We start from the raw sequence: 23,915 nt of genomic DNA on the forward strand, positions 1-23,915 counted from the left end.
CGGTTCGAGCCCGCTTTATTTATTTATTTATTTATTTATTTATTTACTTTTGAAGTTTGTTTCTTTTGAGAGAGAGAGAGAGAGAGAGAGAGTGAGCAGAGGAGGAGCAGAGAAAGAGAGAGAATCCCGGGCAGGCTCCACACTCTGCCAGCGCAGAGCCTGACCCGGGGCTCGAACTCACGAACGGCGCGCGAGAGAGGCGTCAGCTGTACTATGCGACAGATTAACGGACCGACAGCCTCGTTTCCTGGGCCCTGGTGTGAATGTGTAAATAGCTCAGGCTCCCTCCGTTCTTGGTCCATCAGAGCACAGAGAAGAAGAGTCAGGGTGTCCGCGGGTGGAATGCACACAGCAGACCCCACGGGCACTTCCAGGGTCACACTTCTGTTCCGCAAAGGCAGCTATGGCTACAGATCATTGATCGTCAATCGCCCCAGCCCTGGGGGCCACCCTGCCCGCCGGGTCTCCCAGCACAGGGCCGCTGCTGGCTCCTAACTTGCCATCCAGTTGGGGGTGACGTTGTCGCTTGGCTGTGACCGAGGCACTGTGGTCACAATGAAGCGGAAAGCGACCGTCTTCTCATCCCTGCCCCCCCGGAAGCAGTCAGCTGGGGGCTGGCATTCACAGCACGCTTGGTGACCAGCATGCCAGCCTGCTGGGCCGCAGAGATGGGTTCTTCCGGAGCACGGAAACGGGCTCGGTTCCCGATGCACTTGTCTCTCTTCTCCCCTTGAACCTGCGTGCTTCCTCACCCCGGTAATTCAGGGGAATGCAAGCAAGAGGAAGCCGCTTGGGTCCCCACTACCATACCCACACCGCAGCCCTCCGCTGTCTGGCCCCAGCCCCGTTTGGGTCAGCCTTGAGGTCACGGGGATGACTTTACAAGTCTCAGCGGTGTCAATTACAGCTCGGCTCCGTGAGAGAGGCCACCTTTTATTTCAGAGATGTCTTTACGGGGTGAAATATGGACTTCTCCGCAACTCTGGGGCTTTTCCTCAGCTCTTTCTGCAGCCCTCCTGTGTTTGCTGGGTGTGTGTGTACCTCTGTGAGCGTGTGCTCCTGTCCGGATGAGGGTGATAGGTCCCCGTGCGTGCCCTCTCTCTTTCCCAGGGACGGCGAACTCCTTAGGAGCGAGGGATGAGCCTCTGTCCTGTGCGCCTCCCCGGCCCCCCACGACTCAGTAAGCGTCTCTTACACTGAATGCAATCCTCTCTCCCACCCCCACGATCATCTTTCAGACCGCGTGGGGATTTGGAGACCTTCTGGAATCACCCTGCTTTGCCTCTAATTCCTAATCATTTATACCCCCCCTGCTACAAAAGAAACACACACAAAAGGAAACGACAAGGCAGCCAGCTCTCTTAGGGGTCAGATAGACGTGCTTCGGTGTGACCGAGGATTTTCAGGGTGCCATCAGATGTTCCCGCCTGTGGAAGCTTTTTGAAGATTAGATTTTCTCCAGCTTGATCTTCATTCCTAAATAGCTTTTTTTCAGAGTGCTTTTCAATTTTTAAAGGACTCCCTTCATTCCACAGATTCTAGGTTCAACATCTACAATATAATCTTTTGTTATTTTATAAATGTGGGCTTTATTTATTTATTTATTTATTTATTTATTTATTTTTTACTATTTATTTCTTTATATATATTTTTAGAGAGAGACTGAGCGGAGGAAAGGGGCAGAGGGACATAGAAAAGGGAGGATCTCAAGCAGGCTTCATCCTCAGTACGGAGCCCAACGTGGGGCTTGAGCCCATGACCCTGGGATCGTGACCTGAGCTGAAAACAAGAGCCAGCCGCTCAAGCGACTGAGCCACCCAGACGCCCCAAATACGGGCTTTTAATAACCAGCATTTGAAAAAGCCCAAACCTTTGGCACTTTAATTTTAGAGATGTCACTTCCTCCCTGTTACAAAAAATAAGAAGGAAGAAACAATGCATGAGGCTGGTGAGATTTGATGTAGTCGAATCCCCTCTGTCTTCATCCTGTGTTGGGGAGGTCACGCAGGCATGCCGTCTGAGTCCTCTCGGAGGCATCTAATAAATGTGCGGTGGGAAGGGACACTGCACATTTGAATCTGGAAGGAGCGAAAGAGTTAACTGACTGTCCCCAATTACAGCCTCGGAGGGGGTGATTACGATCAAAATTGCAGGGAGGTTTTTAATTTAGCTGCCTAGGGAAGTTGCCCCCAGTCGAGCCACGCTCATCAGATCATACCCAGGCTTTATCCCCTCACCCTGCACTGTCACTCAGAGCAATTCTATCAGAAAGGGCACCAAATGGATTGTGTGGCCCAGGACCCTTCACCTGCAGGTCTAGCAGAGTCCCCTTACCATTTTATTAGAGAGAGCACGAAGGAGCAAATCAAGCTGACGTCCAGCCCAGCAGGAGACTAAAGAGGGAGAAGTTTCAAGTGTGGCTTCGTGCGGTTGTGCGTTCAATTCGTGCCATTCTTTCTGGCGGCCAGCACGTGCACGTACGGCTGTGCACAAAGCCTGAGGACCCGGGCTTTGGCTTGTCACCGTGGGTTCCCCCTGCTACACACACGTCTCCCCCGAGCCCGTTTGATAGATTTCATCGGAAATACATTCACCCCGCACCAATGTCTTCCTAATGCTAGGTGTAACCCTACATGGTGATGCGTTATTATACGGAGACAATGTGTAGTTGGCCAGAGGAGCTAACTGGGGAGATGTGTGCGAGCGAGTGAACTTCCTCCGGGCTGTAACGATGCAGCGATGCTTTGAGGGAGAGGGACCTTCTAATAATACTGCTGACAGCTTCTCCCATTTCTGTCCTGCCTCCTACGAGCCTGGCATCGTGCTAGGTGTTTGTTTGCATTGTATCTGATACTGAAAACACCTGCAATGTAGTTCCGGTACGGCCCCCACGCAGCGATGCTGCGCATAGGTGAAAATAATGCAAGACAATGCTTGTCGATAAACATTCTCTGAACGTTATACGTTACTCCGAGGTCCACTTATTGATAGGCCCGGACATCCATTATTTATATAGATAAGGCCAATATAATTGAACTTCATATTAGCATAAACCCGGTATAAATATTTATAGATTACCGTTTAATTAACATGTTGATTTCAGCGGGTTTCTATTGGTAACGTATAGTCGATGACATTGCAAAGTTTCAGAACTGTGTAGGCCACGAGTGTTTGTCAAGTTAATAAGGCTATTTTTCATATGAAAAAAAAAAATGCAGGTTAAAATCAGTACCCTGTGGACCATTTCTTATGGTTTTCCTAATAATATATTCTCGAATATGAATGCGGGCCTATAGTTAACTGTTCAAGGCCTCTTAATTAAATTAGGAGTAATGAAATATTTTCAGGATTCCCATTAAGAACATTTACTGATGAATACGGTTTCTTCCTTTCAGGCTAGAGCTTGACTTAATTCAACATTCTGATTACATTGCCCTATCATAGTAGGGTGGCCTCATCAAAATAATGATAATCCTCAATTCAGTACTTTGAAAACAGCCAACTTTTTTCCTTGTTTAATAGGCTCCAAATCAGTAAACTAAATTAATAAGAAAAGTCTTTAGCTCAAGTAATGATCTGTTTTCAATTCAGATTTTTACTTTGTAAATCTATCTATTCATCATGGGCTCCAAAGGAAGGTACAATGACAATGAGGTCATTTAAGGCCAGCTTGATAAAATGTCTAAAAAGATTTATTTCAGCCTTACTTTTGTCAAATGGAAAATATTTTCACACTTGAAAAGCTAAAAATTTTAACTGTTTCTATTGCAAAAATGTATAATATTAAATATATAACATACTCTGTAAATATATAGACACCCATATGCCCGTACACATAACACGTATACACAAACATACATATAAAATTACTGAACATAAAAAAAAATGTTAATAATTTTTTTAAAAACTATATTATAACCCAAGGAGCTTATATCCTTTACCAGAAAGTTCCCTCTACATTTAATTGCCTTTTTTTTTATTTATTTCTGGAAGATTCTATTCTATTTTTCATCCTAGAATTTTCCCACTCATTACTATATGATCTGTTCCTGATTAGGTAACTCAGGCCAGTTTATGATAAAGACTTTCCATTGTGAGAAAAAGTTACATCGAGAAAATTATTTTTATTTTTTGAAATTTTATTTAACTGAAATCTGCACATACAAGCGAGGGAATTTATGGTTAGAATGTATTTTGTTACCATTTGAGAAATGTTCATGAGGCATCGTTCTCATCTCTGACAATTCTTGGAATGTAGACGGTAGGACAAAAGGCCATTGAATAATTTTGATCTGCAGTGATATATGCTCACATAGGAAAAACATTAAAATAAAACCAACATGAATTATAGTACAAAAGATTGTATTTTTGATAGTTACCACCAATAAATACAGGTCAATACTTTCCCCTATAATTGGTGCCGGTTAGAGTTTGTGAAAATTTCAAAAGCTTTATAAATAAATGTGAATGTAGCACAGACTACCAAAATAAAAAGAAAAAGTAGTTTCAAATTTTAGTACAGTAGACTCATTTAAATATTGTGTTAAACTTCCTTAAAGATTGAGGTTTCTGCACGACAATATAATTTGCATCCAAATAATTCAAAATTAACAGGACTAAAAAGTACACGTGTATCTTTCCTTAAATTATAATATGCTATCTATGCCTTAAGCCCTTTAAAATATGAAGCACTTTATCTCAGCTTGCATTTGAACGCATGGCATAAGTAAGCATTTTGCTTAGTTCAATAACATAATTTTATGGAAAAAAATTATGATTTTTTTTAAGTTTTTCAATTTCAAATCGAAAAGGGTATTATAATATTTTAATATGAACCCCAGATCCTTTATTTCTACAATTTAAATTTCAAGAAGAAATAGAAATTCTTTTGTTTTTTCCTCCATCAATGCTATTTGTCAAGTAACTTTTCATCAATCAAATCGAAGGCTAAGTAAAATTATCACACTAATATTTACTTAAATGTATTTTTAACAAACGCCTTTTCCTTCAGGTGCATACCTCAGTGAATGGGATTCAGAATACTGTCTTGAATATTTTTTGAAGCCTAAGTTCTTGTGAATCATTTAGATAAATATTTGGAAATTTTTAATCAAAGCCACGGATTAGACATTTAAGATTTACTTTAATAGCATTAAATTATGATAATTGGAGTTTAACAACAACATTGCTTATTTATTTTGCTACAGTAATTTTTTTTTTTTACTGTCAACATCGCCAGTATTTTGAATTTAAGGAAGATTAATTTTAGATATATCTGATTTCTATTTGATTGTGGACTATAATACAAGAAAAATAAAACTAAGTTCATGCAGTTCCACAATTTTTACATGGACTGTCAAAATTAGAGACTTTTCTAGTGAGAGTAGCTTTTCCATTCTATTCTAATTTATGAAAAAGATTCCTTCTTAATAATAATTCTATATAATAAAAGTCCACCGCAATATATATTCCAAGGGCAATAAGAATGGGGAGATAAGTTGCACAAGTTTAGAAAATGTTTTTGCTTCAATATATTTAATATTTTGTAGCAGCCATTTTAAAAGGCTGGAATTGCAAAGAAAGTGATGATTTATGAGTTTGAGTTTGATGTGAGAAAATTTTAAAATCTTTAAATTTATGATGTCAAGGTAGTGACGATTTTAAAATGCATTCTCTCAGAGAAAATTATCAGGACATATTACTATTTGCATAGTCCATAACGAGGAACAAAATCTAGCAAAGCAATCCAAGTATATCTAGACCCGTTCTGTTGGACTTATTTCTGGATCCTGGATCGTGTGTGCCAGGCAATACAGCAGTTGTAGTTCATGAAGACCAAAAGATATTTCCAAGGTATAATTCTTTAAAAATTCTAACTATCAAGAAGTAAACCGGCGAATAGTCCGGCATTTTGGTTATCCTTCAGAAATGATACTGTGGCAGACAGTTCTGCTAGGAGGGGGAAATTTTCTGAGCAGAATGAGAGTAAATTTTCTGTTTCTCATCGGTTTGTGTCAATATTGGAACAAGGGTACTCTGTTTGCCTTTCATTTATTTTCATTTGTAAAAGTATTTCACAGAAGTCTGCAAGATTCAATTCATTGTATTTGCTTTTGTGCATTTGAAGACTTCTTTAAGTATTCTCAGGTAAATAAAGAAGAATTGCTTTAAAAAGTAGGTAGTGCAAAAGGACGCATTTTTTTCTGTCTTCAATTTATAGAATGTTTGGTAGATGTTGATCGTGTTAAAAACTTTTTTAAAAGGCAAAATTTCCAAAGGCAAAATTGCATTCTTTTTTTTTTTTTTTCTTTTTGGCATTTACTCTCTCTGTTCCTTAATTATAATTTTATAATTTCTGGGCAAGCAAGAATCAGTTTTCTTCATAAAAAATTTATTTAAAGTTATTTAAAGTAAACATTTTTATTATTTTTTTAGTGCCAATATTTATAAATTCCCAAAGCAAAAACTTTGCAAACACGTAACTATCTGGTTTTTTTTTGTTTGCATGAAATATCTTGATAGTTTAGTATTTAAGTACATTGATAGACACTGAACTAATATTCCAGAGCAAATACCGTAGTATTTTTCATGTAAATGTTCTATGTTAAATAAAAATCACTGAAATCCTAGTCAATTTTAATTATTTCAATACCAGGTCTATCACTTCCATTTATGACTTAAGCTTAGGTTTGCTCACCGCGTAAATTTTTTCACCAAGGTAATTAGTGTAATTAATTAATTATTCAATAATTGAAATGCAGGTTAACAAATTTCTCTATATAAAAGTTAAAAAAAAGTCCTTTATTCAAACTGTGAACTCTAAGCCTATAAAACTCTTCAAAGAACCCCAAGATATCAAGCAATCTTTTATTTAGCTAAACCTACCCCCCACCTTCCCTCTTATTCATACTTAAATACTCAGTATGCTCACAGCTTGGAAAAAAGCTAGAAAGCCTTAATGGATCACTGATTTTAACCAAAGAGGTAGGTGCACATCCCTGATAAATGAATTCAAAACAATTTTTGTTTTAGCATTAATAGTTTTCATCAAATGAAAACAAGCTTCTTAGTGTAGGAGAATAAAGTCCTGAATAGGACACTTATTAACATATCTTTTATTTTAAACTCAAGGACAAACATTCTAAAACAATATCTATTACCGTGGAACAATGATGCATTTCCCCCCTGCCCCCCATTTTCTAATATTCCAGCGATGGGCTTCTTTTGAGCAGAGGGTAACCTAACCAAAGTACAAAGCGAAGGACTCAGTAAAAACAGCAGGAATACATAAAATCAATTTAGGGAAAACAATATTTAATCTTGTCATAGCTTAAAGCTAATTGAGTGAATGTGGGTTAGCCTTTCATTTTTCATGAGGTATACATTCTCAGTTGAGGTGTTATGCTATTGAAAGTGTATTTATACATAAAGATAATGAGGTACAGATTTGAATTTTCGTGTGGCTAATATAGAAGTAACATGTTTTAAAGATGCTTATACATTTTTGGGAAAGTTATTAAAATCAACAGCAAGAATAATTTCCAATGTCATGGTAAGCTGTCTCAAGATGAAAAAGAATAAAAACCTGGTAGTGCTTTAGTTTTCTGGTCCTTAACTATCTGCATAATCTCTTTTAGAGGACATACACGTTGTTACATTTCTATCTCTCTTTTTTCTCTGAATAATCCTAAATGTCAAACGTTTCTTTTAAATAATTTTTTTCTAGCCTTGACAAATGTACAACAATTTGGAAAGTGATGATGAAATATATGACCTATTCTGACCAAAACAGCGAGAAAGGACATTTCTATTTTTCAGCTAAAAAAGGAACTTCAACAGCATTAAATCAGGGATGATAAAAAGCACTCTAAACTATTCCAGTGTTCTTTTTTTCCCTGTCCTGAATGGAGTACTCACAACCTTTAGTACTGAAAACACAAAACCAATCGTAAAACTGGTCGTGATCATTTGTGCAATATTGATCTTGTAATTACCCCTTTGAGGACAAAATGTATCTTTTAATGTGTGATCATGAGATGTCATCAAAAGGAAAAGCTTGCAACAAGTGTCACTCTTCTTTAAAAAGCATTTCCATACGCGCTATGTAAGATTCATTTGCTGAATTGCGAAACACACATTTTCACACGGACAGCTCTAACTTTGTGCTTTCTCTCTCAAACGGAGGTTTTATTTTTAACGGCATTATTGATTGTGCTGATTAAAAGAATTCTTCACATATTTTCTCTGCACTCTTTGTGTTCACGACCGTGACACCTTTTAGTATTCTGGTTTGGAAGTTTTCATAATGCCCCCCCCCCCCCCCACATCTTTTTGACACATCACTCTGAGGTATTCTCAAGTCCAACCCAAGTAGTAATCACACATCCAGGAAGACAGGAGCAGTTTCTTTTTCTAACCTTCTCAGTGAAAACAGGTAGGGGCATGAACAAGTATATTATGACCCCAGTACATCTGTGGCTTTCGAGTCTGACACGTGTCAGATAGAAACAATCTAGAGATGCTCTTATCAATTACAGGAGATCACCGATATCACGGGCATGTTGGAATGATGAGGAAGCCTTCCATTTTTTTTTTTTTTTTGAAAGCATGCCATCTGTAGCTATTAGAAGGGACTGAGAAAAAAGACTTTTAAATGCTGACTGGGAAAAAAATCTGAGAAATATAGTCTTGAAGGCATCTAGTTGCCCTGTCTGTAGCAAACAGAGATTTAGGGACCGAAAGCTTTCCTTAATATCCAAGGCTATCGTCAGATAGGAGAGCATAGCCTAACACAGCAAAATGAAACACCGATATTAAAGATCTCAACTCTCCCAGTTAGCTAATTAAATAGCAACAGTTGGAGCATTAAGGAATATCCTGAAACCAAATAGAATTTATTTTTATCTTGCTTTTCTAGAGCCAGATTTTATGCCATAAACTTGTTACAGAAAGCTAGGAAGGCAGATAATTTTCTTCAGGTATGGAACCTGATCTTAAGGGGGAAAGGAAACTCTTTGGCTAATGAAGAAGAGAAAATTGCGTAGTCTGTCCTTCTCTCTAATTTACATGATTTCTTTTAAATAAAATCATTTACTCAGTGACAGTAAATGCAACCAGCAGATGTTTAGTTATTTGCTGAAGCAAGACATTATATTAACTGATGGGAGTATCAGTTGCAGTTATTAAAATAGAGGCTATTTGGGAGAAATGTGGGATTCAGAAATAATTATTCATATAATCAGAAATTGGAAATGAGTCAACAGGAATTGTTTTGGCATAAAAAGACATTTGAAATGACTTTAAGTGTGGTGCTACCAAAGTCTATCCCATGCACATACTATAAACATTAAATTCGCTGTTTTATTTCTAAGATCATCCTGACACCTTTGAGATAGACTGGATTCGGTGCAAATGAAAATCCGGGTAAGTCACATGTATTTTATGGCAACAGTTGATTTGAATATCTTCAAGGCTGGATATACTTCAAGGTATTTATTTATTTTTCTTAATTGGTATCTTCTATATTAATTTGGGCAAATTGTTGCCTATTATTTGACAGGAGACACGTACAGGGAGGACATTTAAGATTTGCTTATTGTGGGTAATTATGTAATTCTCCCTCTTGCCTTTAAAAATAGAGCAGAGGAGAGAACATGACAATCGTCCGACGCTAAAGGCACTCAGAATAAATGATTACATTTACGAGAACAGGAACTCCTCTGTGAACACATTCCCTCAACATCAGCATCACCACTGAACTGTTACGTGGATTCAGCCCATCTGAAAGATGGTAAACGACTCAGAACGACCTCACTCCATGAAAAAAACGCCATCACCGATCCCTAGAAATTAACAACAGTTCTGTTAATCAAGGATTTCGTCTCCACATTCAACCAAGGCCAAATCAGGAAGGCTGTGACGCGAAGGCGCACAAAAACATCGGTTGAGCAAAGTCAAAATTAACGACAAACAAAATCAAGTTTCCTTTGTGGCTGATTTTCAGGCAGCTGCATGTAAATATAAAAGAACCATCAAAGAAAGATACCCATTAATTATTAACTCAGAGCAACTTCAGAAAGCAGAGCCCTTAAACCTCCATTGACATCATTCTGCCAGGCTCCTAATCTCTGCAAGTTGTTGGTAAGAGTTGCATTAAACACAGCACGCTACCAAACCCGCCTTTAACAATTGTGGCTCCAGAGCCGTGCACGGCGGCCTGGAGACCACACGAGAGAAACTATACTTTCTGTAAAGACATCTTTAAGAAACATTTACAATCGCACGTTCTGAATAATCTCCTGGGTGACTTTACCTCTCTCAACCGCACAATAGGGTGTCAATAGCCTACTGGCAACATGCACGATGAAGAAACTCCTCCATTTGTCCCCCCTGCGGACGTAGGAGACCACTGTCATGATTAAAACGCTGTGCCACCCTGTAGTTTAATGCAGCGACATGTATAGATCGGGCCCGGGCTTTTTCACTGCGGAATAGAAGAAAGGCTCTAGTATAAGGGACGTTGGAAAGTGTGGACGTATATAGGGCTGTTATGTCCCTGGGCAAATAATTTCGGTTGTGAAGTATTATTGTGAGGGTTTGTAGTTTTTTTTCATTGAAATTAAGTACTTTTCAATTGCAAGTTGATTGCAAGCATCAAATGGAATGCAATCTCTGCGAAAACAGCCTTTAGAAAACCTATGCTAATATGCACGATTGTGAGTCTAGATTTCTACGCTGGACTTGGGACAGTCTGGGACCAAAATACAGAGAAACAAGATTTTTTTTCAGTCACTTTGAATTTTTCTTTTTCTTTTTTTCTTTCTTTCTTTTTTTCTAATCGAAGGAGAGCTGACACACAAAGTTTACACTTGTTTCAGGTGTACAACAGAGTGATTCAACAAGTCTCTACCTCACGCTAGACGTTTTGAGTTTTTATAATTTGGCATCATCACGGTGGCCTTAACTGTTTTGCTTTAAAGTACAGAGAGACAAAACTCTCCTGTAGTATGTTTCCGACCCGAATATCAACCTGCTTTGAGAGAAGATGGCTCGAAAAATATCTTAAAATGGAAGTAAAAATGAATGCATACATATATGAATCGTCCATACTTGTGATTTTCGAGAATGTTTTTCGCAGGTATATCTCCATGGAAAGGGGACCACTGTGCCTGTAGCAGGAGGGACATAATTTTCAGATTCGATGAGCGAGACCCTTCTTCCGCATCCTTTTCTCACTCTCTCTGTCTTCTAAAAACTTATCAGGGTACAGACAAGCATCATCTAATCAAAATAAGCATCAAAAACCACCACATTTGAAAAACAGCATAAAAGCGATCAGCAGTACTGAGAACAGATGACAAACATTAGATCAAGCTGATCTGTCATAAACCTCCCAACCTTCCGGCTATAATCCAGCTGACCACCTGCAAATTCTTCAGATCGTCCCTTCACATCAATAGCACTCGAATTGCTACAAATCAAAATGTTAACTTTTTAGACCATTGCGAAAAGAACAGGATGAGGAAAAGTGTGCATCTCTGTGATGATTCACATTTAAAGGTTTTATCTCTTTACTCTATTTGATTAAAGGCCTTGTATTGAGTTAAGCAGCAAATCCTGGAGAATAATTAGTGGCTGCTGGGATTTTTTTTGCCCCCCCCCCCGCCCCCCCCTTTTTAAAATGAAAGCTTAAATGGGGGAAAATGGAATGTCAGTCAGAAACTGGTTCGTACCAATCATCATAATTATAATCTATTAGAATTAAGCCATAATCATTAAAATTTCTTCTTTTCTCCTACCTTTGATGGACTGTTTCATCTGTTTCATTAAAGTTGTAATTTTTACAGATGCTCTTGATGTTATGTTTTCATCAGTGTCTAAGACAGCCTAAAGGAAAGAAATAGCTCTTTGCCTATAGAAATATATGTTAATACATTAGTTACTTGAAGCGAAGCAACTTTTGCGATATGTGCATCTGGGTGTCTTTAGTTGTCTTTATTTAGGCCTGTCCAGCATTTTGCTGAATTCTACTCTTGCCCGGCAGCTGGACCCTGACCTTCAAGTTCTCGCTCTCTCTTTTTTTTTTTTTTAAGAAAAAGAAAAAAAAAAAAAAGAATTCTTTTCAGATTCCAAGTTCCCCCCTCTTACCCTCCCACTGACACCATCCTATTCAGAACCGGAGATAACTTTATTCATCTACACATCATTGTATCAAATTCAATAGGCAAACAGCTTCAACATGCCTCAGAGCTGGACAGGACAGTTATGTCTTCATTCCCATCCCCCCCTCCACCCCCCTCCCCACCCCCCCCTCCAACCCCCACCAGCCCCCAGTGCAATGAGATTTTTACCACCGCCTTTCCAGGCATGAAATGAGCACAGTTACAAAAAAATAATTTCAAACAAGTGTTTTACCACTCCGTTGGGTCACTGTAGGTATATTTCCCTCTAAACTCCTCAGTTGGATGGAATACATTACCGCCAGGCTAAGTTGCTTAGAATCATCTCGAGACACTATATGCTGCAAAGCAAGAAGGGGATCTGTTTATTCATTAAGTTCCATAAACTGCTGATGTAGATTTTCGACGAAGAATGTGCTTGCAACCCAAGTGTTTGCTTTCGTGTAAAATTAAGAGAGGCGAATGTTAAAAAGCAACACCGTTGCACAGATCACACAAAGCACTGGACGGAAGAATACAGCAACCAAAAGCAAATATCCTATTGTCTGAAAACAAAATATTATGTCTGTCTTCTGATCGATTTTGGAAAGAGAGAGGACTGAAAGCTGTTTCCCCCCTCCCCCGCCCCCCAGGCTCTATGACACTTTGATTTCACTTTTGGGAGTTTGGTATTCTTAAAGAGAAAAATAGAACTTGCTTAATGTCAGGGACGTCAAATAGCTGTTTGATGTTGGACACTCTTGCTATAAAAATCAGTCTCCTGTCTTCAGTCAGGATGACTGGGTATCAGATTAGTGTTTGGGGTGGGAACCCGGCTTGTATATGTGGATTCTCAATGAGGTAGGCAGCAGGCTTTTAGACAAAACAGTTCTTTTCCTCCAAAGTTGGGTTTCTTTTTGAAAACTTCATCAGGAGTCCTTCTGAAACAACATACCCATTTGCATTCTGATGTTTAAAACAACAACAACAACGATCTTGGTCAAAACCGTCCTAAACTCAACCGGGCATCCTTGTCTGTTCCTGGGACCCCCCGCCCCCCGCCCCCCCCCCCCCCCCGCCATGTCAGAATGCAAAGCCTGAAAGAAAGTTGAATGATTAAAATGACATAGAGCATCTGAAGTCCTTACACTAGCCAGCCGTTATAAAACATTCTAGATCCTGAAGGTAGAAAGGAGAAAGATCTTTTAAAAAAGCAGACTTACATCATTGACTAGGTGTTTTCTGCTCTAGCTTCTATATGTTTATGGAGAGGGTGTTGCAGACATTTGGAAGGATTTGGGGGTTTCAAAAGAGAGAAGTTTATACATTAGTGCTGCAAGTTGCAAAACACTGTTGATATTCAAATGTTTATTGTGTAAAATCTGGGATAAGCTTCAGCATGAGGGCCCCTTTAAGTGCCTACAACTCTTGCTAATTCCCCTCAGCATTGAGGCTTGCACAAAGGCCTTAATCCAATCCCACTGTTTTCAGAAAGCCTATGCTGTTTTCTCTCACATAAACTAACAACACTACCCCATCACTCTGCAGAGTGGGTCAAAGAAAAAGAGCTCTCTGTTTATACTTCACCAACACTTTGTGTTTCTTGGGCAAAAGCATAGCAAGGAACTTTTAAGTGGTTCCCCAGGCCCCACGGCATCTTTAGGGGGGAAAGAAAAGCCTCCAGACATGGAGGGACTGGTGTTTAAGGACGAAAAACGTACTTGGGTGTCAGGCATTCTCCTCATCTGTTATCTGTGAAAAGAAATTGATCTCTGGAGCCTCATTCTGGCAGTGGGAAGTCAGGCTAGCTTTGTCGAGGTGGCTTGCACATTTTGATAAGGTGGCATTATTTTTCTCCAAGACTAGGTTCTTTCTGCCTCTCTCTCCCTCCCTTTCTCTGTACCTTCCCCTCTCCATTCCTCACCTCCTCCTCTTGCCGCCCCCCCACCCCACCCTGCAATTACCTTTCATTATTTCCTGCAGAGATTTCTTAAGGTCATAGAGACAATTCGCATTATTTATTTTCTCTATGGCCAGTTCCCTTTATCGAAATGAGCTATCGATTCAGCCCAAATTTTAGGCGTTTTCCTTTTCGCACCTGTTATTCCGGTGGTCATTTCTAATTTCAGGTGGAAATTCTGCTAACAAATAATTACACCTGCCGTTGGCAGGGGAAATCAGGCATTTGCCGCCGATTGTGAGGACACAAGTGACCCATTACTGTGGTAATTAAGTAACTGTGGGCGCAATTAGAAATGACCGTGATTTTGCCCCACGAGTGAATTAGCTAGGTGGGAATAGGAAGCCAAAATAACAATGGATAGGAGTCATTTTCAGACTTCTGTCTGGGCAATGGGTGCCACCAAAAACCAAACCACACAGAATTACGTGTCCCGGTTAGAGAGAAGGGTGTTCTTTCTATCGAGCTCTATTCATGATGTCAAACTGAGGAAGCTCATTTTGGCTACTTTTGAATGCTTTCACATTTCCGTAAAACCTATGAGAAGAAATTATGGTGGACAGATTTCAAGTTCCTATGTTTGGAACTGCAGTAGTGGATCTTTATAAGCTCGTGTGGAAAGGTGGCTCTGTGTTCAATAAGCTTCTGCAACAACAACAACGACGACAACAACGACACAGGACACACTTGATGCAAGACAATGTACCTTAAATTTTTTTTTAATGTTTATTTAGTTTGAAAGAGAGAGAGACAGAGCATGAGTTGGGGAGGAGCAGAGAGAGCGAGGGAGACACAGAACCCGAGGCAGGCTCCAGGCGCTGAGCTGTGAGCACAGAGCCCGAGGCGGGGCTCGAACCCACGAACTGCGAGATCATGACCTGAGCCAAAGTCCGACGCTCAACCGACTGAGCCACCCAGGCGCTAATCTTTGCAGCAAGAGAACATCGCTACTCGGTTCAAGATTAACCTCCGGCACTCTTGGATAATTTTTCTAATGAGTCATGCCAAACATTCCAAATGGTGTCTCTCTTTAACCATTTCCACAGTAGTGGAAATCAGCTCTCTATAAGGCACTCGACACTCAACCCCATGTGGTTGGAAGAAGACATTTTCTTTGAGGAGTTTGTGTCAGAAGGAGATAATCAAGGCAACGGTCTTTCAGACCCTAAATCAATCCCATTTTGAGGCCCGATACAAACCCTCTGACTTCTGAGACTGTGTATTTATCAAGGCGGAAGAACCGGGCTCCACTTTCCACTTTTAAGATTTCCTGATGATTTGTATCTTTGAAGTTATTTTCACATACGTCCAGCTAGTAAAAAAAAAAAAAAAAAAAAAAAAAGAAAGAAAAAGAAAAGAAAAGAAAAGAGAAAAGAGGCTGCACGAAACAACCAAACGTTGAGCAATTTGGACATCATAACGCCGAGTGGAGCCCACTTGTATCTGTCTGCTATCTAATGGTCAACTATTACATTATCGAAATTAAGTCACTTATATAGTTAGCAAGGTTTTCAGGCTTGCAGGCTTTCTCCGAAGACAGGCCAAAGACCTGAATGGGCATGGTAATGGATTTCTCTTTTTGTCTCATGAGGTCACTCCTGGAGGGGAATCCGCAGAGCCATGAATAGGGCCAGATCGCCTCTGCTAGGAAGGGTGACAGGTCCGTGATTTCTCCTAAAAGTGGTGGTGATGTCACTTAAAAACAGGAAATATGAGATGACACTCTGCCAGCATAAGAAAAAGGATTTTTTGCTTGCAACAAAACTGCACCCTGCAGCCTGATGGTGAAGAGTCAGACATGCGCATATGGGGCCAATCACCCCGGAACCTGACCTGGAGTGGTCATCACGTGGGTAATTAGCAGATATATATATATATATATATATATATATATATATATATATATATCTTTGCGATTTTCATTAGTTGGGCCAAAGATCTGAACGAGGCGTTATTTTCCCCCCGGGAAGAAAAGAGAGGAAAGCAGTCAGCTACCCACATTCAGTTCTCTCTTGGAGAGGACCGGAGGGTAAACAGTGGTTTTGAGCTGAGCTATTTTGTTTTAAAGGATTGTTTCTCATTCAGATAAACCTCACCAGCACCATTAACCCAGTGAGATGCAGGGAAGACGGAGTTATGCACAGGCGGGTTAGGATGTCTGAAAGTATTGCCATTTTAGCCTCTGTACCATAATCTGAAATTCAAATTGAGTTCTTCGCTGGCCAGTTGGAAATGGCTTGCAGTGGGGCCCATGGCACACTGGGGAACACATGTCTTGCCTAAAGCGTATGTATATTTTTGTTATTGTTTTTCCGCTCAAAATAAGGCCACTGGCCAATTGGACGAGAGGGCAATACTTGCAGGCAGGGAGACCCCTTAAAACGTCTGATCCTGAAGGCTTTCATGGATAAAGTGGTCTCTAACATGCACATAATACAGCGCCGTTACAACATTCTCCCATTAAAATGTAGCATTAATTAAGGAAGATTTTTTTAATTCAACATAAAATGTATCACATTAAAAAGATAGTCCCGGCACCTTGGTGGCTCAGTCGGCTAAGCGTCTGATGTCAGCTCAGGTCATGACCTCGCAGTTTGTGAGTTCGAGCCCCCCCCCCCCCCCCCCCCCCCCCCCCCGAGTTCGGGCTCTTTGCTGGCAGCTGGGAGCCTGGAGCCTGCTTCCGATTCTGTGTCTCCTTGTCTCTCTGCCCCTCCCCCATTCGCACTCTGTCTCTCTCTTTCTTAACGATAGACAAACGTTTAAAAGTCGAGGAAAAATAGACAGCGATGGGGCAGACTAAAACATAGGATTGGCGAAACTGCGGAAGATAGTCCTCGTTCCAGTTGTGTGCTCTTTGCTAATTTAGTTTGAGCCCAGCAGCCATTCTAGAACCTGCGCTGGCAGTCAGGCAGTCTCAGGCAGTACGGGTTGTCTCTCCAAAGTCCATTCCCCCGGGCTGCCTGAGGTCCTGCGGTGTGACCCAGCATCCAGGCCTTGGGAACACTTGTCTCCTACCCATCATCACTGGCCATCGGGTCGCACTCGAGTTCTGACCTAACCGTGGGTCTTTTCACATCACTTCAGCACCGTGGCTCCATGGCGTCTATGTCAGATTTGGCACAAGGGCGGATCCTGGGTGAGTCGCTTGGCAGGATTTGCCCTCTGAGCTCCTGCCGCCAGCAGGTAGGGTACAGTCTAGGGTAGAGGCACCTCCTCTAACATTTGGTCTCTTTGAGCCTCTTTCAGCTGTCGTGTCTTCACAAGCTTCCAGAGTTGCTGGCTCCAATTTCTTTGGAATACTCAAAGGGCTGGGTATCTGCTGTGCCTGGGGTCGTGGTATTGGAGAAATTCGAGGGGAAATACACAAAATAACGTTTCAACAAACTAGTAGGTCATAAACATAATAATAGCTACATTTTTGTGTTTTTTTGCCTCCCTGAACTAAAAGTAGTGTGTTAACATACTCAGAAATTTTATTCGATATGTATTTGGGTGCCTACCATGATTTCTGGCAGGCGGTGAGGAGGAGATAAATATATCCAATCCCCAGGGAGCCCTTATTATATACCGGGGACAGCCACAGCTGATGAAAAGAGCCAAAAATCCATGCCAAACAAGTAATTTCCACGCAATCCTTACTCCTCAAAACAACCGAGAGAGCATTATTCCCATGCCCATTCTACAGATGGGGAAAGTGAGGCAGAAACAAGTTTCCTAAGTAACTTGCTGACGTCCACAGAGCTGGTAAGGGGCTGAGGTAGGAGGAGGTTGTTGGCGGGCCTGACCTCAGTTCCTGGGAATTTCCCCTTACCACTCAGACTCTAATTATCCGTCTCAAAATCTATTTACCCAGCTAGAGTCTGTTCCTCGAGAGGCAGAATGGCACTAGCATCAGAGTCTGGAAAAGAGTTATTAGTCCAAGTTGACGATGCTGTGACGGCTCAGATTCTGAGCCGGCCGCAGTCGGGAGCCTTAGGTGGCTGCTTTGAGGACGTCCCCCCCACGCCCCCAAGTCCTTGCTGTCCCCCCCGAGCCACGCCCTCTTTCTAATTGCAACACACCAGTGCTATTCACAGGTGGGACAAGCCAGCAAAGGCTCATTTAAACCCTTCTCTCAACGGCTTTCTCTCACCTTCTAAACTCGAAAGGGGGCAGGAAGAGACTCACAAAAGCCTCTTCTTCCCGAAGCTCTTGTAATAGGCTCATTAAGCACCCGTCTGGGCTTGTTATAAAATACTTTGGAAGCAGCCCCTAAGTAGCTGACTGTTTGTAACAGATAATATCAAATTGGAGAAACATGTAAAAGCACATACAAAAACAGTAAAATGAGATGGGCTCTAATGATACCAGCCAAACAAACAGGGAGGTAATTAGTCACTTCATGTAGGTGGTTTGAGATTTGTAGTCGAGCTAATTTTATGTGAGGCCACATCAGCTTCTAACTTTGGTGTTTCGCGTATGCGGTAAATAAATGATGTTCTGCCGGGAGCTCTGTGTTGTAGCGGGTTGAATGATGCCCCTATCTCATTTTGGTAGTCCTACGTCGTATTTATTAAACATTATTCTTAAGTCTCTCTTAAGGGACGCTGTGGTGGGTTTTGATTATTTACGTTTTTGCTTTCATCATGTATGCCTTTATGTTACGTAAAATAGTCTGATTCTAAATAAAAAGTATTTATAATACATAGAGTGATACCATTTACATTTCGTGACGGTAAGGCTAAAATTCAATTTCTTGATTTACAAGGACTTCTCAAGATACGCCTTCTTCTATGTAGGACATTGAAATGAGGGATCTACAACCAATTGATGACTGTTGATTACTTTCTTGGAATCTACACTTTGAAGGGAATTATAGTTTGAGGGGGAATTTCTAAATTTGGGGAGATAATTCAGTTTTCCATTGTGATTTGGGAAGTGCTCATCAGCTTATGTAAAAGTATTACTATACTCATTTCAATGAATTATTCCTAAGAAAACTACATGTACAATCTCTCTGGAAATAAAACATTTCCTATGCCAAAAAATATAAGAGATACAAAATATTTTCGGACGCCTCATCGGAGAAGAACCATTAATATTGACATTGTTGATATAACTTTTGATATCTCAAATGCTTGTTGTTAAGCATAATTTTTATAGAACCTTATTTATTTCATCAAGGTGCCAGTTAGATAGATACATAAATGGCAGTCTTTCCCACCAAGCCCTGAATTATAAGCCAGTTAAAATTACTCTTAGTTTAACTTTAGTTAACTAAACGTACTTTAGTTTAACTCCAAGTTTAAACTTTGCTTCTTGTCTTCTGATTTGAGTTCATGAGATTCCAAAACTAAGAAGGAGGTAATCTCACGTGAAGAGAGACACTTGAAACTGAGCAAGGACCGTGGATTGTCTTGGGTGTTCCCCGGTCAGATACAACCATGGACATATGATGATGTGTCCTTGGTGTCATCATCAGTCAAACGAGAGGGTTGGAAAAATAATTTCCATGTTGCTTTCCAGCTCCCAATTCTATTTTTATAATGTGATTGGGATAAAGCGTCCGCACCCATAACCACCATAGATACCCGGGTTGAGCAGACTTCTTTAACGAGCTTTATCACTTTGGGGGAGAGGATGGCTTAGTAAAAATAATTGCACACCAATAAAAAAAATTCTAGGGCATTTTGCATCAGATGATGCTGGGTGGTGAACAGAGCCCCCCATTTGAAAATCGACATAAAATAATACCTTTTGTTTGTAATATACTTTCAATTGGACAAATTATATTCACATCTGAAGATCTCCTTAGAACCATTGGAGAATTAGGTCAAGATGAAGCATGTACATATTCTCTGACCCAGTAAAGCCACTTGTAGTCATTTTTTTTTCCTACAGATATAAGCACATGTGTGCAAAGATGTCTATTTACCTGTAGACATGGAAGCATCGTTTGGGACAGTAAAAGGTTGTAAACAATTTACGCGTGTACCAATAAGTAACTGCTTAAAAAACCGTGACACTTACTTAATGAAATCTGGTGTGTTGATACTGACACGAGTGAGCATCTCTCTAAGGTCTGCTAGGGAACTACGTTCAAGATGGATTATTGAGTGAAACAAGCAAAGTGCAGAAAATGATAGGCAGGGTATTCTATCATCGATTTTTTTTTTTTTTAAAGAAAGGACGGACACACACGTATGTTACATGTTTATAATAGCTGTGAGAGGTTACCTAAAGTCCCGGTAATCTGATTGCCTTAGGGAAGAAAAGTGAGAGTCCAAGGATAATGACAGGTGGCTGACTTAGTTTTCACTGTGTGCTGCTTTATATCTTTTTTTTAAATTTTTTAAATGTTTATTTATTTTTGAGACAGAGAGAGACAGAGCATGAACAGGGGAGGGTCAGAGAGAGAGAGGAGACACAGAATCTGAAGCAGGCTCCAGGCTCTGAGCTGTCAGCACAGAGCCCGACGCGGGGCTCGAACTCACGGATCGTGAGAACATGACCTGAGCCGAAGTTGGACGCTCAACCGACTGAGCCACCCAGGTGCCCCTACTTTATATCTTTTTAAAGTTTGTATCATATACATCCACTAGTTATTTTATTTATTTATTTATTTTTGAGAGAGAGAGAGAGAGAGAGAGAACAAACATGGCCGGGGCAGGGAGAGAGGGGAACAGAGGATCTGAAGCAGGCTCCGTGCCGACAGCCGAGAGGTGCTTGAACCCGCGAACCAGGAGATCGTGACCTGAACCGAAGCCGGGCGCTTAATCGACTGAGCCACTCACGCGCCCCTAGTTATTATTTTTTTTTAAAGAGCTAACAAAAACAAATATTAAATGTTTGGTATGTACCAGGCACTGTTCTAATGCCTACGTATATTAGTTCGGTGAATCTTTACAATCACATGAAATCAAAACTGTTACCATCGCCCCATTTAGCAGATAGGAAAAAATGAGGCAGGAGACAGGTAAGCCAGTTGTCCAAGCTCACACAGACAAGGAGGGGCTTATAAGCACTGAACTTCCTTCCTAAAACTCTTTGTCTAAGGTTTTAGAACACCTTCCCAGATGCTGTGTATATATCATGTATACACAGGCGTGTTGAAGTCTCCTGACTCTGGTGGGACCATCTTTCCCAGTCCACATTTAGTCAGATGATGATATTTGTGCATGGTTCTTCCCAACTGCAAGGATTAGTGGTGGCCCGTTGGCTCATCCAACAAAAGTGAACAGGGACGCCTCTGTCTTGGGTCCAACTCCGCCATACATGGAGACTCAGTGTCCTTTCGTCTAGTCCCCAAGTTCAACCTTGACTGCCTGTGTGTCATTATAATCTGCACGGTCCCTTCCAAATATTGTTCTTGTCTCACAAAGCGGCACACTTATTTTTAAAAAGTTGGACCCGACTTTTTCTAAAATATTATCCGCAATATGTTAGAGCATCCAGGTAATCCTCTAGACGACTCGCTTCTCAGCAACAAATATACTTTCTGTTTAATCATAAATACAATTCTTTAAAAAAATTTTTTTTTGCTGTTTATTTATTTTTGAGAGACAGAGAGAGACAGAGAACGAGTGGGGGAGGGGCGGAGAAGGAGGGAGACACAGCATCAGAAGCAGGCTCCAGGCTCTGAGCTGTCAGCACAGAGCCCGATGCGGGGCTCGAACCCACAGCTCAAGACCTGAGCCGAAGTCGGATGCTTAACCGACTGAACCACCCAGGCGCCCCATGAATACAATTCTAATTAAAAGCCAGTTCTAGCAAAACAAGAAAACAAGACAGCCTTGAAGCCAACGCGCTTAGGTATGAATGTGAGTTCAGGCACCCCCAGGAAGGGGAGGGGCTAGGGTGTGGCAAAGAGAGTTGAGCTGTGTCCTTGAGGCTGAGCGAATCGAAAGGGGAAAGTTCATATCCTGGAGGTTACCTCTCTTTCCAGAAATGAACGTGAAGTCTTTTGACACATCACATTCACGTTTTGGAACAAATCTGCCTGGGGATGTTTTGGAGGGTAGACCAGAAGTTTATTTGTTTGTCCTAACAGGCCTTGTAGAATTCCATTTTCTTCGGAGGGACCTGGAAATTCCAGTGTCTTTCCATTGCCTTCGATTCCATTAAAGTGTTTCATGAAATGTAGAGCTCTTGAAGGGATTTATTCTTTTACCAGCCTTGGTGTTTGGAAGTTCTTGCTATGAGCAGTGAGGTTTTGGATCTCATATCAAAGGGTTTAAAGTTAATGATTTTAAGTATGGTTGGATTTTATTGCTCCTCTGGTGGGCTAAAAACTTCAGCCACTCTTTGACCTCTGCTCAGTCAATTCAATTCTCTCTAATGCTCTGTGACTAATATGGTGGATATTTAATCTACTTTGCTGCTGAAATTTCTTTTAGAGTCACTGGTTTTTTTCCTCGAAAAACTTCCTCCTGAGAGAAATTGCTTATCGTAAGCTCTAAATATGTTGCATATTACAGAATGCATTTTTGGAAGCTTTTCTTCCAGAGACAATTAAACCTTATCACTTATTTTGCTATCACATTACAAATGAGACAGGGAAGGTGATATTATTTCTAGAAGTAAAAGTAAAATCCAAAGGAAGAATGACCCGAATCTGCCCTGATCCTGGTATCAATGTCGATATCGTAAGCAGCCATGTCTTAGCCAAATATTTCCTGCCATGTAATTAAGTGGGAAGACAAAAATCAGTGAATCACGGGGTTACGCATCTAAGTAGGTTACTTTTGTCTATTTCCTTGTTAAGAATGTGGGTGGCTGCTTCGAGAGGCTCATTTGGAGGCAAACATCGTCTACGTGTTCGATAAGCAATATGTTGACTGCTTTGGATGCCCGGGAAGGTGTCATCCAAATGCAGCCTGAATAGATGCAGAGAGCTGACATTATTCCCAGGATCAGAGAAACTGGGTCTAATCTTTCCTTGTGCCTAATTAATGGTGTGGCCTCAAGGCCAGCCTTTAAAACCTGTGTCTGACTAGAGGAGTTGCGAAGCGTCCGATCTAGAGTTAACTGAGACCCAAGCTGTGGTCTCCTGTACCTGAGCTCTGATGAAGGCACCTGGGTAGTCATGTAGGACGACCAGGTTCAGGGTGAAGTAGGCAGAGTCCTTTCTTTCCTGTGGCCAATCTTCATTCCTCAGGCACTTAAAAATGCTTCCAGACTCTGCTTCCCACCATCAATCACATTAGGGATAAAAGTCTCTTCCCAGGGAAATTTGCATTTAGACAGAGATCAAAGCCCTAAACTAAGGAGGTAGCTAGGGAAGGTGGAAAAGGCCCTGGGGCCCTGGACATAAATTTCCAATCCTGGTGTTTCCACCAACTCATTTGGGGGTGTCACTTCTCTGAATATCAGTTTCCTTCACAAATGAAAGGAGTGACCTGTAAGGACCTCTAATCATCCTTCTAATTCTACAAAAGTGGCCACCTAGAAACGAAGACTTTCTGCATGTATCAGAAATCAAGGCCAGTCGCCTCCTCAAGGTTGGTCCTAGCCTTAAGCTTCCTACCCAGTGACCTTAGCTATAATGGTCAGCATCATTCAGCAGTAGGTGGCACGGTGAAAAGAGCTCTAGATTCAGATAAGCCACAGGCAACTCTTTCTGGCTCGGCTTCTGGAACTATAAAACGAGGACAGCAATACTTCTGTCACTGAGGACTTATGATGACAAGATCAATCCAGACGGTGTTCACCAGAGAAGATTCGAGAAAACCTCATTTTCCCTCTGCCTAGCTCTCTGTCCTCCGCCACTGTGTTATGATTTCTATTATTCTCTTCCAAGAAAGTGAGATTAAGGTAGG

At 40.9% G+C, this 23,915-nt stretch overlaps 1 long non-coding RNA gene across 1 annotated transcript; it reads left to right on the forward strand.

The window, feature by feature from the left end:
* Nucleotides 1-363: 363 nt before the first annotated feature.
* Nucleotides 364-11,797, forward strand: LOC122221667. Its single transcript, XR_006203389.1, has 2 exons — nucleotides 364-756; nucleotides 9,639-11,797. It is a non-coding gene; the product is annotated as an uncharacterized LOC122221667 (long non-coding RNA).
* The last annotated feature ends 12,118 nt before the right edge of the window (nucleotides 11,798-23,915 follow it).

This window comes from Panthera leo, chromosome B3 (assembly GCF_018350215.1).
Source record: "Panthera leo isolate Ple1 chromosome B3, P.leo_Ple1_pat1.1, whole genome shotgun sequence".
Taxonomy (NCBI): domain Eukaryota; kingdom Metazoa; phylum Chordata; class Mammalia; order Carnivora; family Felidae; genus Panthera; species Panthera leo.